This window comes from Saimiri boliviensis, chromosome 6 (assembly GCF_048565385.1).
Source record: "Saimiri boliviensis isolate mSaiBol1 chromosome 6, mSaiBol1.pri, whole genome shotgun sequence".
Lineage (NCBI taxonomy): Eukaryota > Metazoa > Chordata > Mammalia > Primates > Cebidae > Saimiri > Saimiri boliviensis.
Window position 1 is genome coordinate 17,765,275 of NC_133454.1, and position 16,590 is coordinate 17,781,864.

General features: G+C 40.3%; 1 protein-coding gene across 22 annotated transcripts in view; it reads left to right on the top strand.

Moving 5' to 3' along the window:
• DLG2 (discs large MAGUK scaffold protein 2) overlaps positions 1 to 16,590 on the top strand; it is a 2,103,224-nt gene that overhangs the window by 1,872,479 nt on the left and 214,155 nt on the right. Inside the window, exon 1 of one of the 22 annotated variants that reach the window (XM_039462201.2) lies at positions 1,891 to 15,235. The exons of 20 other annotated variants lie outside the window; for them this stretch is intronic. The gene's annotated coding sequence lies outside the window, so the exon portion shown is untranslated. Of the gene's footprint in view, positions 1 to 1,890; positions 15,236 to 16,590 lie in introns of those variants that run through there. One more of the 22 variants, XM_010345625.3, reaches the window with a different exon arrangement.

Below are 16,590 nucleotides of genomic sequence, written 5' to 3' on the forward strand. Positions count from 1 at the left end.
GTTTAGAAACAGATCAGATTGTTATATGTAAGGGGTTTGGATGTTCATTTCTCTTAGGAGAGTTCCAAAAGCTGAACCTACTCTGGCTTAAAGAACCAAGTGTGGTCAACCAAATGCCCCTTAAAGCAAATTAGGTACCATCTGCTTCCCAAGACTTTGGGAATAGAAACCTGCTGCTTAGAACGCTTGTTTGAATTAGTATTACAACGAGCCCAGTGGCCTGTGGTTTGATTAATTACTCATGACTTCTTACATAAAAGTATTTTTTCCTAAGTGTATTCTTTGGATAATTAGATGTCAAATACTTGTTATTTTAGAGCCAACCTCATTTTCTTTCTTTAAGCAGCAAATTTAATATTGTTCGCTTCAGTTGATCATTTATCAAGCACCTACTATATGCTAAGCACTGTTCAAGGTGCTTTGAATTGTCAGGTAGAAAAAGTAGAACTAAACTTCTACTTTCTCCTCCCCACAATCCAAAATGTTATAAACACTGACTGATTTCTTTGAGGGAAAAGAGCATGTCTTCTTGTTCTTATACTGAACATCCAGTATAGAACCTCAGCCATAGGAAAATCTTTGTTCAGAGTAAAGCGAATGACCACTTATTTCATCTGCTTTCATGAAGGTGACTCTTAGCAGCCTAGAACCATAGAAAGAGAAATTAAATTTCTGTTTGCTATGGCAAAAGTTAAAAATGGATTTTCAACTTGGTGCTTACTCTCTTTTGTCTTGGGCTCCCACAGTGCTTTGCAACTCTCCAATAGCAATATCATTTTTCTTCCATTTGTGACTGTGAAGTCCTGCATGTCAGGGGCCATGTCTTGTTTCTGTTTCCTTTACTGTGGCAGACACAATGCTCTGCACATAGGCACTTACTCAATCTTTGTTGAATTGAATTAATCCTAGGCTGCCTCGTTTCCCTCTCAGAAGGTAGAGAGCACATCTTGATTATTTCTGTTTCCATCATATCTGTAGTACATTATGATGTACAATTGGTACTTAATGTATGATCAGCAAATGCTTATGGACTTCAAATCTCCTCATTCCCTTGGTTGGATTTTTTTATACTACCATTTTGCTTTTTTGTAGCAAGATCCCCAAAACTGTGACTCAAATGAGTGCCTTCACTGACTGATTGACTGGCTAGCTGGCTTATGTAGTGAGTAAATAATAACCACCAAGTACATGTATAAAGTGAATTCTCGTATAGCCACAGAATGTCCCCCTCACACCTGTCACACTGGGAAACAGGGTTCAGAAAAGGAAGAGCTTGTCTAAAGTCACTGAAAGCGATTGTGCCAAAGCTAGGACTAGAATCCAGATTTCATTACCTCTAGCCCCGATTTCCTCCTTTCTAATGTTAGTTCTCCTTCCTTTCATTTACATTCGCACTGCTGCTATCTAAGATCAGGCCCTATCCCTCCTACCTGGACTGCTGCCATTGCCTCCTAACTGTTCTCTATGCTCCCAGCCTCAACACCTCCAGTCCATCCTCCACATGGTTGCCAAGGTAATCTCCTAAAGTGCAAATCAGATCATGTTCACTCTGTGGTTTGAAGTCTTACAGAGGCTCCCATGGCCTGTGGGATGGAGTCCCCTGACCCACATGACAGAGAATGATCTACCCGCTGACTCCCAGGCCTGCTTCATTTCTCTCCTCAGAGTCTGTTTTCCACTGGGTTCAAATGTCTACAGTGACCGTAACCTTCAGGTTGTTTCACGCCACTGTGGAGCCTGTCCCCATTCCTCCTGTGCTCTCTGCCCAGACCACCATCATCTCAACCTCTTCTCCTTGGTTAACAGCTTCGTGGGTCTTATGGGTGGAAAGATAGGGGGCTCTTTTTTTTATTTTATTTCATTTTTTTATTTTGAGATGGAATCTCACTCTGTCGCCCAGGCTGGAGTGCAGTGGTACAGTCTTGGCTCGCTGCTGCAACCGCCACCTCCCAGGTTCAAGTGAATCTCCTGCCTCAGCCTCCCAAGTAGCTGGGATGACAGGTGGCCGCCACTGTGCCCAGCTAATTTTTGTATTTTTAGTAGAGACATGGTTTCATGATCTTTATAAGACTGGTCTCAAACTCCTGCCTACCTCAGGTGATCCACCCGCCTCGGCCTCCCAAAGTGCTGGGATTAGAGCCGTGAGCACCTCACCCAGCCAGGACTCTTTTACTGAACCACAATCTCTATCCTTTTCCCCTCTCCACACGTACTTTCTCTGTCATTAAAAGTGATCTCTAAACACCTCATGTATTTTCTTCTATCTTAATAGCAGTAATGCGTCTTTCACTTTCACTTAGTTTGTGAATCCTAGGAGGCTGTGAATGTCTTAAGGGCAGGGGCTAGACTATTCATGTTTATATTCCCAGAACCTGGCACTAGGTCAGGCATTTAATAGATGCTCCATTACACTGCTTCTGACTCTCTGGAATAAATATAGCTTCCATAACCCTTCACAGTGAATTAACTCAACTTGTGGTTTTCTTTAAATTAAGCCTCACATGGAATGATAGTTGAATTATGTAAGACTTAAAGGCAAGAGAATGTATTTAAAGAAAAGTAGCACTTGAAAATGCCTTACTTTTATAGGTGGTGAACAAATATTTCACAGCAGCCATGGGATAATGTATCAGCATATTGGTAATACAAAGTAGACGGGGGCCACTGAGTATGTCTCTGAAGCTCTTTGCCACTGCCTCCCCGCTGCTTCTCTCTTCAGCACCCAGTTTACTGAAAGAAGTCAGTGTGGTTACCTGTTCGGTGAAGAGAACTTGTGTCATGTTCCCATCTTTCATCATGGAGTAGATTTTCAGCTACATTTCCAAGTCAGTTGTTAAACCCATTCCTGCCTGATTTGCCAGTTGCTGGAGTCATCATTTGTTTATATATTTATGACGCGAATCCCTTGGGTTCAGGAATCGCTTCAAAATGCTACTGCTCCATCTGGTTTAAATAGAGCATACTAAGAAGAAATGAGAGAAACAATGGGACCGTGAGGTTGAAGGAAAAAAGGAACAATCTGGAAAACAGGAAGAATTACGATCCTTTTTTCTTTCTTTATGACTTTGTGCTGGGGGAGGGACACTATTTTCAGCAAGAAGTCATGCTTTCTATGTGGAAGTTCACGTTTCTATCACAATGATCTGATATTCAGAATCTGTGAGGTATAAGTCCGTGAATGACTGAATCATGTTCAGGCACGCTAGTCTCCAGGGCCTGGGACAATGGCCTTTGTTCTTGAGAATCCTTTTCTTATCTGTTTCATTATTCTCTTGGGCACTTAATATGCTGAACACAGGCAGCCTTGTCGGATGTTCTTTCTATGCAAGGATAGGCATTTTGGCTTTGGACATTCTAGATTCTCCAGCAGAAGAGCCATTTACCTTACTAATCCTTTCCTTTGTTTGAAGTCCTTGAAGGGCATGGTGGTGAGAGATGTAGTCTTTTGGCAACCCTCAGTTTCTAGTTAGCATCCCAGCTCTGTTGTTTACTACGTGTGTGATCCTGGGGACACGGCTTTGCTTAACCTCTCAGCCTCAGTTTCAGTAGCTCTTAAGTGGGGCCAATAACAATACTTATGTAATAAGCTTGTGGAGAAGATTAAACAAGCTATGCAAAAAGGCTTCACAGTAAACACTCAGGAATCAATAGCTATTTTTGTAAAATCTGACTGTACTTCACTTTACATGCCCATGGGGTTTTATAGCGTTCCTCTGTGAGATAGAGAAGGCATTTTTGGTCCAATTTGACACAGTTGCATGAGGGAAGCGGCTCACAAACCCGGAAAACCTTGCTCCCAGTGACTGGTCCCTTTCTGACCTGTCACCTTTTGCTTGTGGTTGCATATCCTCTGTTCACCTTTTCTAAAGAATGACTCAGAGCTTTTCCTTCTGACAGCAAATCCTCTGAAAGGGAGACAATAGCAATCAAATAGTTTGGCATTACTCACCAGGAGAGCTAAGAACTGTCTCTACCTTCCACATTTAGAGTGTAGGATACTGCTTTAGAAGGCACTAAGCAAGGACGAAATAATCTGATGGGGTCACATCTTTCATTTGTATTACTTTCCCTTTTGTCAGAAGGGAAGCGGAGAGGGTATGATGTCCTCCACAAAGGAGAGGGGAGAGAAGGCTGGAGTAGCAGGCACAGCGCTGCCTTCACCGATTCCACACCCTACTGCTGTGCACGGTTTGATGGCATGTTGCCTGCTGCTCATTTGGCTCTTCCTGAAGGGACTGGAGGGCAAAACAAGGACTCTGCTTCCCCAAAGTTGGGGAAGGTAATGAGAAGCTGCATACTCTACTCAAACCATCCAAGGACTATTCAACAGTACTACAATAATGCTCAGATTCACCAGACAGCTTGTCCTGTGTGTACTCACACCCCCAGACTCAGCGTGGTCAGCCGATCTACAGTGAATTTATTTCAGGCGTATGACAAGGGCTGACGTTTCTCCTCCATTTGGTAGTGTTAAAACTAACAATCATGTTATCATAATACGCGTAGCTGCTACAATCAAATCTCAAAATAAATAAAGGTTTAAACAATTAGAAGCTGATTTACTTTCTCAAAGTCTAAAACTGGGCTTCTTGGCTAACAGGCAACTCTCCCCTGGTCAGTGATTCAGGAACTTCAGATTTCCACACTATGGCTCCTCCATCTCCCACCTGAGCTCTGAAGCCAAAAGATTCAATTGCATCCAGCTAGTAGGAGGGAAACAGAACATGAATGCTTGTGAGGGGAATATTGCTGTGGGCCAGGCTTGTTCGCTTACATTGACCAGAACTCACATTCCCTTGGCCCAGACTCAGACATATGGCCACACCTAACTTGTAGGATAGAGTCTAGTTTTGTGCTCTGGGAGAAGAGGAAATGACTTTGGCAAACCAGATAGTCTCTGCCTCAAAACAATAATGACAAGAATTAACATTTATAAAGCATTTACTTTGTGCCAGGCACTGTGCTAAGTGCTTTATCTACATTATTTTTAAATTTATATACCATATTATTCACTCATTTAAAGTATGCAGTTCAGTGCGTTTTAGTATATTCACAGAGTTGTGCAGCCATCACCACAATCAATTTTAGAGCATTTTCATCATCTCCAACAGAAATTCCGTTTCTACTGGCAACACCTCATTCCCTCCCAACTCCTACCTCCAGCCCCAGGCACCACCAATCTATTTTCCATCCATATAGATTTGCCTATTCTAGCCATTTCATATAAACGGAATACCTACATTCTTTTATATAATTCTCACCATGATCCCAAAAGTTGGGCATGTTATTACTTCGATTTTACAGATAAATTTACAGACAATCAGGCTGCTTAAATGATTTGCTAACAACTTTAAGTCCTGCTCATCATTGAACTCCATAATACTGTGCTGCATCCCAATTATAAAGAATAGTCATGCCATGATTTGTAGCAGGGAAGGGGTGTGTGTTTGCTTGTTTTTTAATAACTATTATGGCAACAATCCGATTTCTTTATAACAGTCTCCTTTACTGAAATGACAGGTACTTAGGAGTCAGAGCTTCAGGTTCGAAGCTCAGATCTACCACTCACTAGGTACATAAGAAAGATACATTCCTTAGTTCCTCTTGAGTCCCAGCATCTTTATCTATACAATGGGAATAACAAATTCCTGTTTGCTGGGAGGAGTCAATGAGATTAACATATGTGAAAGCTGTTCTTACAACTTTACACAGTCCACGTTCTGCCAGGGTTAGTTGCCCTTGCTTAGAAGTGAAGTTCTAGCTATAATTGAGCAGCCACAGAAATTATGTTCACATGTCTGTGTCTTCTGAACACCGTTCTGGAAAAATTATTGAAATTTTCACTTTATAATATCTACATTACAACCCAGGAATGGCCAAGGCTCCAGGAGAATCTGCTGCAATGAGAGTGAGGAAAAAGGGAACATATTTTCCGGGACAGAAAAGCATAGAATCTCTTCTATCAGCTTCTGATCTCTGCTGGGCAGAGCAGTTTGCTGTAGGCACCTAGAAAGAACCAGCTGAGCCAGAGTAAGTTTGGAGTTCCTTGGGAAAGAAGATAAGCTGGCTGAGTTTCTGTAGGCAAAGAGCCAGTAATGTGGTTTCCAGCATTTGATCACATGTCCTTTTCATCACTTTCAGTTCAGCCAGAGACAGCAGAGCCTCATGCTCAGGGGCCAAGTGTATATTTGAGAGACTCGAAGAGGAGGAATGAAAAGTATTGTGAATGAGTGAATTGTACTTTTGTTTCAGTGACCTGTTCCCCACCCTACCCTGTCCTTAGCCATGAATTTATTGAAAGCTAGATATGAGAGTACAGAGAAGACAGTGGAGGCAATGGGGAAGTTATATTAGGTGTGACTAGTTATGTTACCTAGCCGGAAGAGGTGAGGCCATAAGAGAACAGTGTCCTGAACTCATGGTGAGACCAAGTACATATTTTAGTCTTAAAAATTTATCCTGAAAACCTCTGATTCTGCCATTTCCTAAGTGCCTGGACAAGTGACAACCTCTCTGAACCTACATTTCTGTATAGGATTGTTATTGGAACCATGACTTAGAACCATGCAAGCTACAACATGCACCTCTCCAGTAGATTCCATTCATATACACAAGGGTCAGCAAACTTGTTCTGTCAAGGGCTAGATACCAAGCCTTTTATATTTCATAAGTCATACAATCTTTATTGAAATAGTCAACTCTGCCATTGTAGTGCAAAATCAGCCATAGATCATATATAAATATGTAAATGGGTGTGGCTGTGATTCAATAAAATTATTTACGGTCATGAAATTTGAATTTCATGTAATTTTCATATAAAACAGTTTCATACAAAACAATATTCTTTTTTTATTTTTCTTTCAATAAGCTGAAAATGTGGAAGACATTCTTGGCTTGTAGACTACATAAAAATGGACAGGGGGCCAGATTCATCTGCAAGCAATGGTTTGCAGACACCCCCCATGCCTACCACAGCATGGACTGAAATGTTTGATACCTTCTACAGAAGTGCAATATGGCATCCTGATTATTGTAAGGACTAAATAAGAAAGTACTTGTAAAGGCATTAATGTAGTGACTGCCCCTTATAAGTGTTCAGCAAATGGTTATTAATACAATTACTCCTTTAAAAAATAATGAATATTAATTCTCTATTTGCCACTGACCTTTGGGGGGAAAAGCCATTACATACTAGTTAACATTTCTACTACATTAAACTTTTATTATAATTAAAATATATATTAAAAATAAAAACTAAAAAACTGGTTTGGACAGATAGTGGCACTGGTAGACCACAGAGTTTTTGGTTTCTTTCTAATGTCCCAGTGTTGCTCCCTAAATTCATAGATACGTCTTTAGTACTTTGTCTGTGCTACTGGGTGCACCATGAATGAATGAGATTAGGTCTTTTCTCTCTAGGAGATCTTGATATTCTTCAAAGTGATTATATGCACCCACTGGTAGGCAGGACCTTCTCTTTTTATGAATTTTTCATCACATCCTTTAAATTTCTGTTTTGTTACATGTTTTGTAGTGTACATACTGTGCCACAGTAATACAGTTACACAATAATTTATAAATATGTAAATATTAAGATAATGGGCGAGTACACAAAATGATTTTAAATGATGATGTCAACAAGCAAAGTTGTGAAACTACTGGTTTAGCAGGAAAACAAATAAATATATCCCAATGGGAAACCAGAGTTGGTATGAGTCATGAAGCTTCTTATTCACAGTGACACAAGTGTTTCCAGGACATGAACTGACATTTACTTTGGTGTCTTGTTTTGGCATTTAATGTAAGTACAATGTGTGAGAAACAAGATAGTTTATGTTTTTTATTTCATAAGAACACAACAGCTATATGAACTAGATAATATTATCCTCATTTTATAGTTAAGGAACCAAGGCTTAATTCAGAGAGGTTAAGCAACTTGCCAAGGTCAGCTTGAATGAATCAGGACTGTCTAACTATAAAGCATGACATTTTGCACTTTAGCCTTCATTGCATTGAAGAAGTTCATAAAAAAGAAATGATTACTCTCCAACGTTCCTACTCTTAAGTTAATCCTTTTCCCATCACATGTACTTATGTTATTAAGTGCTAAGTGAATAAAATTTCACTCCTTCAGAGTTCTGTGGTTAACCCCCCACCATCTCTTTGCACCTGCTTCTTACTCCGATTGGAACACTTCTCGTTTGGATATCTTAATATGTCCTACTCATCCATTAAGACCCAGCTTAAGACTCATCCCCTCCTTCAAGAAGCCTTCATAACCTCGGTCCCCAGACTGAGTTATTAGAGACCATTTTTCTGGGTCTCTGTAGCACCTTAATGAAAGTCCTTATAAAATATACTGTACAGCTGTATTATCTATTATATTTATTACTCCCTGGACTGAAAGCCTAAGGAGATGGAGAATATGACCTTGATTGCATTGTTCTTCTGGCACTCAACATAATAATGTAGCGCCTGGGACATCATAAGCCCTCCATATATACCGACAGAATGAAGGAATGCCTTCTTTACTGATTTGAAGTCTGAGATAACTTTGGCAAAGGGATAGATTGAAATAATCTTAACTAAGGTTTCTCAGGATAGGACAGATTGGTGGTCCCCAAATTAGGTGATAAGGAACCAGATAATGGATAAACAAAGAAGGCAAACTCTTATATGTAGGTTTTCCTTCTTGGTTTTCTTACAAATTGAAGACAGTACACACACTTATGCCAATCAAATTTATATTGATGATGTATATGACATCAATATATATTAATTTCTATATATACTTATGTTTATATGTATGCACATATACTCATGAACATGAATGGGTAAAAATAGACTGCCACAATTTCTATAAACTGTCATGGTTCACTGAATGTTCAACAAGAGGGTGAAGTTTATTAACACTTTCCAGGCTGGCTCATCTCGCAAAGTCATCCAGTTGCTCTAAATCTCCTCTAGTCCTGAAGCTATTTCCCTTCTGGATGCATAAAGCTTCACTTCTTTCTTTGAAGGGAACTAGCATTTACTGAAAGCTTCTGTGGCATTCTAGATACTTAACAGAGGTGATCTCATTTAATCCTCAGACATTTGCACAAGCCCACGAATCCTGAACCCAAAAGAAAATGGATCAAGTCAAAAGCAAGTCAAAATTTTTACTGAAAACTAGGAAATCGATACTAAAAAGGAAAAGGGCAAGACTAAGGAAACTTCTGAAGTAATGAATATTGTTAAATTCAAACAAGTTTGTTGCATGGGATAATTTCATAGTAATTAATTGAGAGATCGTGATCATTAACATGGACACGTTGTTTATGAGCAGGGACCTTTACTGTTGATTGGGAGCTAAGCTTCTTCCCTCCACCAAGTGTGTCACTGTTTGTGAAGAGCTTCCTTCTTCTTCTTTTTTTTTTTTTTTTTTGGTGACAGGGCCTTTCTCTATCACCCAGACAACACAAGTGCAGTGACGTTTTCATAGCTCACTGCAGTGTCAGTGTGGATCTCCTAGGGTCAAAGATCCTCCTCCCTCAGCCTCCTGAGTAGCTGGGACTTCAGATGTGTGCCATCAAGCCCAGCTGATATTTTTGTTTGTTGGTTTGTTTTGGTAGAGACAGGGCCTCACAATGTTTCCCAGGCTGAGGACTTGTTTCATAAAGGGGACAGCATTGGAACATTTGTTCTCAGACTTCTATGTTTCGTAAACCAGAAACATTTCAGTACAAACTTCTTAGGCCACAGAATTCCCAACTTTTTATCTTGTCAATAAAATGAAGGACGTTAAAAAGCAAACAAAAATTTAAGAAAAAATCCAACTCCTATTTATTGTTACCATCATTTGAGAAGTAAAAAGAACAACACTAAAACAGTAGGAAGAAAAAACAAACAGCAGGAAGGCAGTAATCCTACAATAAAAGAAGGTCATTTTAGCTTGATGAAAAAATCACTACATCCTGCTTACTTTTCTGATTTTGCTGTGGACCAATAAGGGTCAGGGACCAGTGTCTAAGAACCACCACCACTGTGCATAGACTTTGAAGTCATATAGATTTTGTGTTAAAGCCTAACCCTACCAATTTCTAGCTCTGAAGCCTCAACTGTGATTTCCTCATGTACTAGGTGAGGATAATATCTGACTATATTGATTTCCTAAGGCTGCTGTAATGAAGTACCACAAACTGGGTGGCTTAGAACAAGAGAAATGTATTGTTTGAATGTTCTGGAGACCAGAAGTCTGAAATCAAGGTGTCATTTTGGCCATGCTGACTGCAAAGCTGCTTGGGAAATATCTGGTCTAGGCATCTGTTCTGCCTTCTGGTAGTTCCTTGGTTTGTGGCAGCGTAACTCCCATCACCACAAGGCTTTCTCCCTGTATGCACCTCTGTGCTTAAATTTTGTCTTTTTATAAGAACATCAGCCATATTGAACTAGATTGAAGTAGGGGCCCACCATACTGCAATATGACCTCGTCTTAACTAATAATATCTGCAGCCATTCTATTTCCAAATGAGGTCACATTCTGAGGCACTTGGGGCAAAGACTTCAACAAGTGAATTTGGGAGTGACACATGTCAACCCATAACATTGACCAGCCTGTGGAATTGTTGTAGCAAAGTCATATACGGAATAGGCTGTGTTAAAAAAACAAACAAACAAACAAAAAAAAGCCTATAAAGCACCAGAAAGGAAAATAAGGGAGGGTTGTTTGTTTTTAAAAAATAACTTATAATTGAGAAATTTATAATGTAGGGACAGTAAGAAATTTGTGGAAGAATAAAGAACTAAGAAGTAGTGAAGATAAGATTTCAAATATATTCATTTAATAAAAACATATTACATGTAACATTCATTTGATGCATACATATTATGTGGCAAGCCCTGTTCTGGTACTGGAGATTCAACCAAGGACAAAGCAGACAAGGCCTCTGGCCTCATAGAGCTTACATTCTAGTTGGGGAGAGCAGCAAAAGTTAATGAAATAAATATATATAAAATATTTAACATATACATTTCACATATAATATTTAAGCAGAGATAAGTACTATGAATTTTTTAGAAGTCTAATATGAGGGAGAGAGGAATGGAGGAATAGAGGATGCTGTTCTATACAGGATATCAGAAATCTCCTCCGAGGAAGAGACACTTGAGCAGATGGAATTCTGGCTGCAGTGAAAGGAGCCTATCCTAAGTGAAAAGAGAGCTGCTGAAGGGAGCTGAGCAAGGAGTGTCGGTGTCTGAATTTTGTTTTAAAAACATGGCTGGCTGCTGTGTGGAGGAAGGGTGGCAGCAAAGCAAGAATGGAAACAAAGAAACCAGTGAAGAGGTGGTTACAGAAATCCATGTGAGAAATGATCGCGGTATAGATTAGGGAGATGAGGGTGGAGATGGAAAAAATATTGAGAATACATTGTGAAGACAGAGTTGACCGGATCTGATGATGAATAAGGCATGAGGTCTAAGATAAAAAGGAGAGTCAAGAATGACTCCCAGATTTTTGGCCAGACCAGCTAGGTCAGTGATTGTGCCATTTATTTAAATGGTGCATACTGGGAGGAGAGCAGATTCAGGAGAGGAAATCAAGAGTTTAATTTTGAGCATTTTAAATATAAGAAGCCTGTTATTAAACAATCAAGTAGAGATGCTTAGATGTGGTATGCAGCTGGATCTAAGGGTCAAGTTTAGAGCACAGATTGAGACTGGCGATCTACATGTGGCAGCCTTTTATCAACAGATGGCGTTTGAGTCTTGATACCGGATGGCTAGCCTTGGGAGTGAGTGTAAATAAAGAAGCCTAATGACGAACTTGGTGACACTCAGATTTAAAATATCAGAAAGTAGAGGGGGGCCAGGCAAAGGAGACTTAGAAGGATACATTAGTGAAGTAGGAGAAAAACCAAGGGGGTCTTGGAAACCAGAGACGATGATTGATTCAAGGAAGTGGCAATTGATTCTGCCGAGTGCTGGGAGAGGTTAAACAAACTGAAGACTGTGCCCCGGCCATTGATTTTGTGAGTGACAATGTTGTCATTTACCTTGATAAGAACAATTTTAGTGGGAAGCCTGATTGAAGACCGTGGAGAATGGGATGTGAGGGAGTGAAAACAGACATTAATGTTTTATGTTATCTGTTGCCACAAGTTCTTAGAAGCAGTGGATATGATAGTTAAGAAAACAGGCGCTGTAGTCTTAGACCTCAGCTGTTATTCCGACTGTGCCATCTGTTAGTAAGTTACCTAACCTTTCTAGCCAGGGTCTTCACCTATACAGTAGAGATAATAGTACAGACCATTTCAAAAAGTTGTTGTCAGAGTTAAATGAGAAATATGCATCAAGTTTTGTCAGCCCATAATAAGTGCTCAATAAATAGCACCATCACTAAGCAAAATATTGGTATAGCTTCAAGGCTCTATATAGTTTATTATGTCTGAGAGTAATTGTTGGTTGAGGTGGTAATTATGATAGAATATGTATAAAGTTATTATTATCTATGACAACATAATATTATGATTATGCTCCAATGTAAAAGTTATAATGAATAATGTATATTAGTTTTTCATGGAATGGTGGTGGAATAGCCAGGGAGCAGGGAAAAATGGACAGGGAAGAAATGGCTCCTTTGGGGATTTAGGGGGCTAAATATAGGTGGAAGGCACTGAGAAGACTTGGAGACTAGACCAATCATTTCAGATAATACGTGGATAACCCACTTAGACGTATAGAAGGTAACCATTGATCTTGTAGTTATTACCTGTTCTTTGTTTACATCAGACTTTTCTTATCAGTTTAGAAGCACGTCTTCCTCCGCCCTTTACCCCCAATTATGTTTCTTACCTCTGCTCCTACAGTACCTACTACTGAGTATGGTCATGAAAGAGGGTATCTCATCCATGTGTATTCCAAACTCTCTAGTAAGATGCTCAGAGGAAAAACTAAACAAGGAGAAAATAGACTGTATGTGAGCAATTTAAGTTGGCCACAGAGTTTTTCTCTGGAAACATGGAGCCAAGAATATCTCTCATGTCTAAACCTGTGAATCCTGCAACATTGCAGCATCACCTTGTCCCACAGAGGATTACTTTCTGTGACTCTCAAGGAATGCTGACTGCATACCTTGAAGATAGCAGTTTATGATAGGGAGAAGCTCATCTGATAGAGACCTCGAAGGAAGTGGCCAAATACTAGGTTATACTGACTTAGAGCAAGAGTTGGCACTGGAACATTCAAGACAGAGATACCTGTCTTCCTGCTTGGCACACCATGACTTAGTAGCTATAAGTGTATAGTTACATACAAAAGTTTTTTTTTTTATGAGTTTTGTGGTGGGTGCTTGTTTGAAAAGGGTGAGAAATGCCAAGCTGGTCTCTCAGTGGATCGTAGACATGTTGTAAATATGCTTTCTTGGGCTGATGAATTCATTTGAGTAATGGTGAAGGAAAGCAGAGAGAAGCTAGTGGGCTGGACCGGCAGCCCAGCATAGAGGCCTGGGCCCTTCATTCTCTGGTAGAAAGCCCATCTCTGGTAGAGATATATTAGATGCCTCTAGGGCTTTTTCCCCCTCATTGGCTGGTAGGCTAGAACACTCCTTAGCACAGTCCAATTAACATCTTAAAAGGCAGTTTAGGGAGAAGGCATGGCAGAAATTCATTTTGTCAAAGGAAATATGGTAGGAATGAGAACCATTTGGGGTTACATACTATAAACTAGGCACTATATTTTCTTGATATTCTCCATTTCAGTCTTGTGGTGTAAGTCTTAATATACCCATTTTACAGATAAAACAATCCATGTTAGAGTAAATTGGTGGCAAAGAAAGGGTTTAAACACAATTCTGTTTAATTCCAAAACTTACGATCTTTTTATCCTTTCTTCCAAAGGCCATGGTAAATCAATCTGCTCTCATTGTTCATCTGCCTCTAACAGTTTAATGTGAAATACTGCTTGGGATCAGATCATATGTGTAAGAGTGTGGGCTTTGAAACTAAGTTGCCTGGAGTCCATTAGAGCTCTGTCACTTGACAGTTGTGTGATCCTGGATGGATTAGTCAACCTCCTTGAATCTCAGCTTCCTCTCTGCAGTATGTTGCTCATGATAGTACTTACCTCACAGGGACATTTTGAAGATTAAATGAGTCAATATATGCTAAGCACTTAGAATACTGCATGGCACCTAAAACATGTTCAATAGATATTAGCTATTATTATCCAAAACGTGTTTTCCAGTGCTGTTATTTGATGACCCTAAAAAGGTTATACTGACCTTGTCAGGGAGGAAACAAAAAGTTCAGGGACTGCTCTCCATTAAGTCTGCCTAGCAACGAATTTTGGTCAACAGTACTGTCTGTGATTTCCAGTCTTCTCATTTTCTGGACTTTGATGATCCAGAGGCAGCACAGTAGCATAGAAAGACACTATACTTTGCCATCCGAAGACCTGGGTTAGGGTTCAAGCTTAAATCACACTTTGTGTGACGTGGGCAGTCACTCTATCTTTCTGGCCAGAGGTTCGTTATCTGCACAATAAGCAGGTTGGACTCCCTAATCTCTAGGACTCCTTGCCTTCCCTACATTCAGTGAATACCGAAGTCACTTAGCCTCTCTGCTCTCTGGTGTTCATCTGTACTGTTAGACTCCTGATACCTTCTCTAGTCACTGAGGTACTCAGTGAGAGTGAAAGTGTTTGGTAGACTGTGACAGGCTATGCAAATACAGGACTTGATCCTTACAGAACTATTATAAGCATTAACCCTGAGTAATACACCTTGCTGTATGTGCTTGAGTGCAGGGGCTTTTTCCACATTTTGTGGTCTTTGCCTACCCCTCACTGAGTTGGGTGGATCCACCTTGACAAGGTGTAGGGGAACACAAGCAGAGGGTGGGGGTGCGGTACTGATGGTGGGAAAGCATCTTATTGGTTAATAGTGGTACATCCCAAACACCAATTACTGTCACTGCTCCTAAGGCTGATATATTTATCAGGATGAGTTATAAGGAAATATATGTACCCAGTGAGCGAGAATGCTGCATGGTCACCCCCTGTGATGTAAAATATGAGAGTCTAGGAGGGGCTGTTTTATAATTCATCAGGTTCCGCTAGTGAGTTCTATCGGAGTCTTAGTTATAAAGGCAAGTGTGGACCGGACAGCAGACAGGAGAACCTGGCACCAAGGAGACGGAGAAGCTGCCTTTGGTGCCTCCTGCCTCCTCCCTGCTTTGTTCCAATAATTTTGTGCTCGGTAAGTTCCCTGGCTTTGCAGCTAATCGTTGTTGTTGAATAAGCTTGGCAAACGTACCCGTAGTTTGGAATATGCACTTGCTGTCAGAAGTGTGTGTCACTGTTTGGGCTCCTGACAAATTCCACAATTTCCTTTTAACGAGCAAAATAGCTTAAAAGATGAAACAAAACCCGACGAATCAATTATTCACCTTGATCCTTGGAAGGCTGCTTTCTTTGGTTGCTAAAGTTTCTCAGGTTTCATTCTGTCAGTTTCATTTGTTGGGTGAGCTTTGAAAAGAACAAGTCTCTTTGTCACGAAATTGTTTTTCTTAGCTGCCAAAAGAAGGTATGTGCAGGGTGGTTTGTCCATCCCCACCCCCCTAATTCACTCTCCTCAGCAATCGGCAAATCTTAAAACAGACCGTTTGCCTGGTAACCAGCTCCAGCCGAGCTGAACCTGTGCAAGGCAAGATTCAAATTGCAATCTTTTGTCTGAACAGAACTAAGGGGCTGTGAATAATTGGCATTGTGGCGATTATTGTGAAACTCAGTATGGTGGTAGTCCTGTGTTTTGCCGGGTTCGGATCAGAATCCGATGAGATTTGCATTTGGCGTGCCTGTTGATGATGTGGGAGAGGGAGTGAAAGAAAAGACTGGATCGTTATGGAAAGAGCTGTACGATGTATCCGCAGGACAGACAAACGCAGAAGGCATGACTGTTGTGTTTGCATGACTTGTGGCTGGCTGTTTTCTCTAGTTTCATATCCCCGTTAACAATTACCTGAAGCTGCATTTTGGTCTCATCTGGGTGTGCTCCAGGTCTTTGCTCCAGGTCCGAGATCCAGGCAAGATGCGTGCTAACTCCTGGTCAGCTAACTATAGGAAGTCATTTGCTCTTCAGAAGGAAAGAGAAGTGAAAGCTGTATCTTCTCGGACTCTCTGCTGTGTTGTTTTTTCCTCTGTACAAATCTCATGGAAACCAACAGCTTGACGTACTTTTTTTTTGCAATAGCAGATTTAACTGTGGTGTCATATGGCATATTATATATGGAGAGGAGTAGCAAGGACATTTTTTTCAAGTGTTTCAACTGTGTCTGCCTTGTTGATATTTGCTTTATTTCACTGGCAAGTAGCTACTGTCTTCTGAACCCGTAACTGTGTGTCCAAAGTGTTTACCTGTACACTGTTGTAATTTCTCTTTGCATATGGAATCTGTAGAGTTGACAGATGTCCTCTTTATCCTTAAAGAAAGCAACTCATTTTAGCATCTCTTTGAAAAAAAAAAAAAAACTGTGCATTTTTTTCACCAAAGACTTCGCTTACTCTTTGCTTTTTGTCATAAATATTTTGGTTATCGGCACCACCACACTCGCA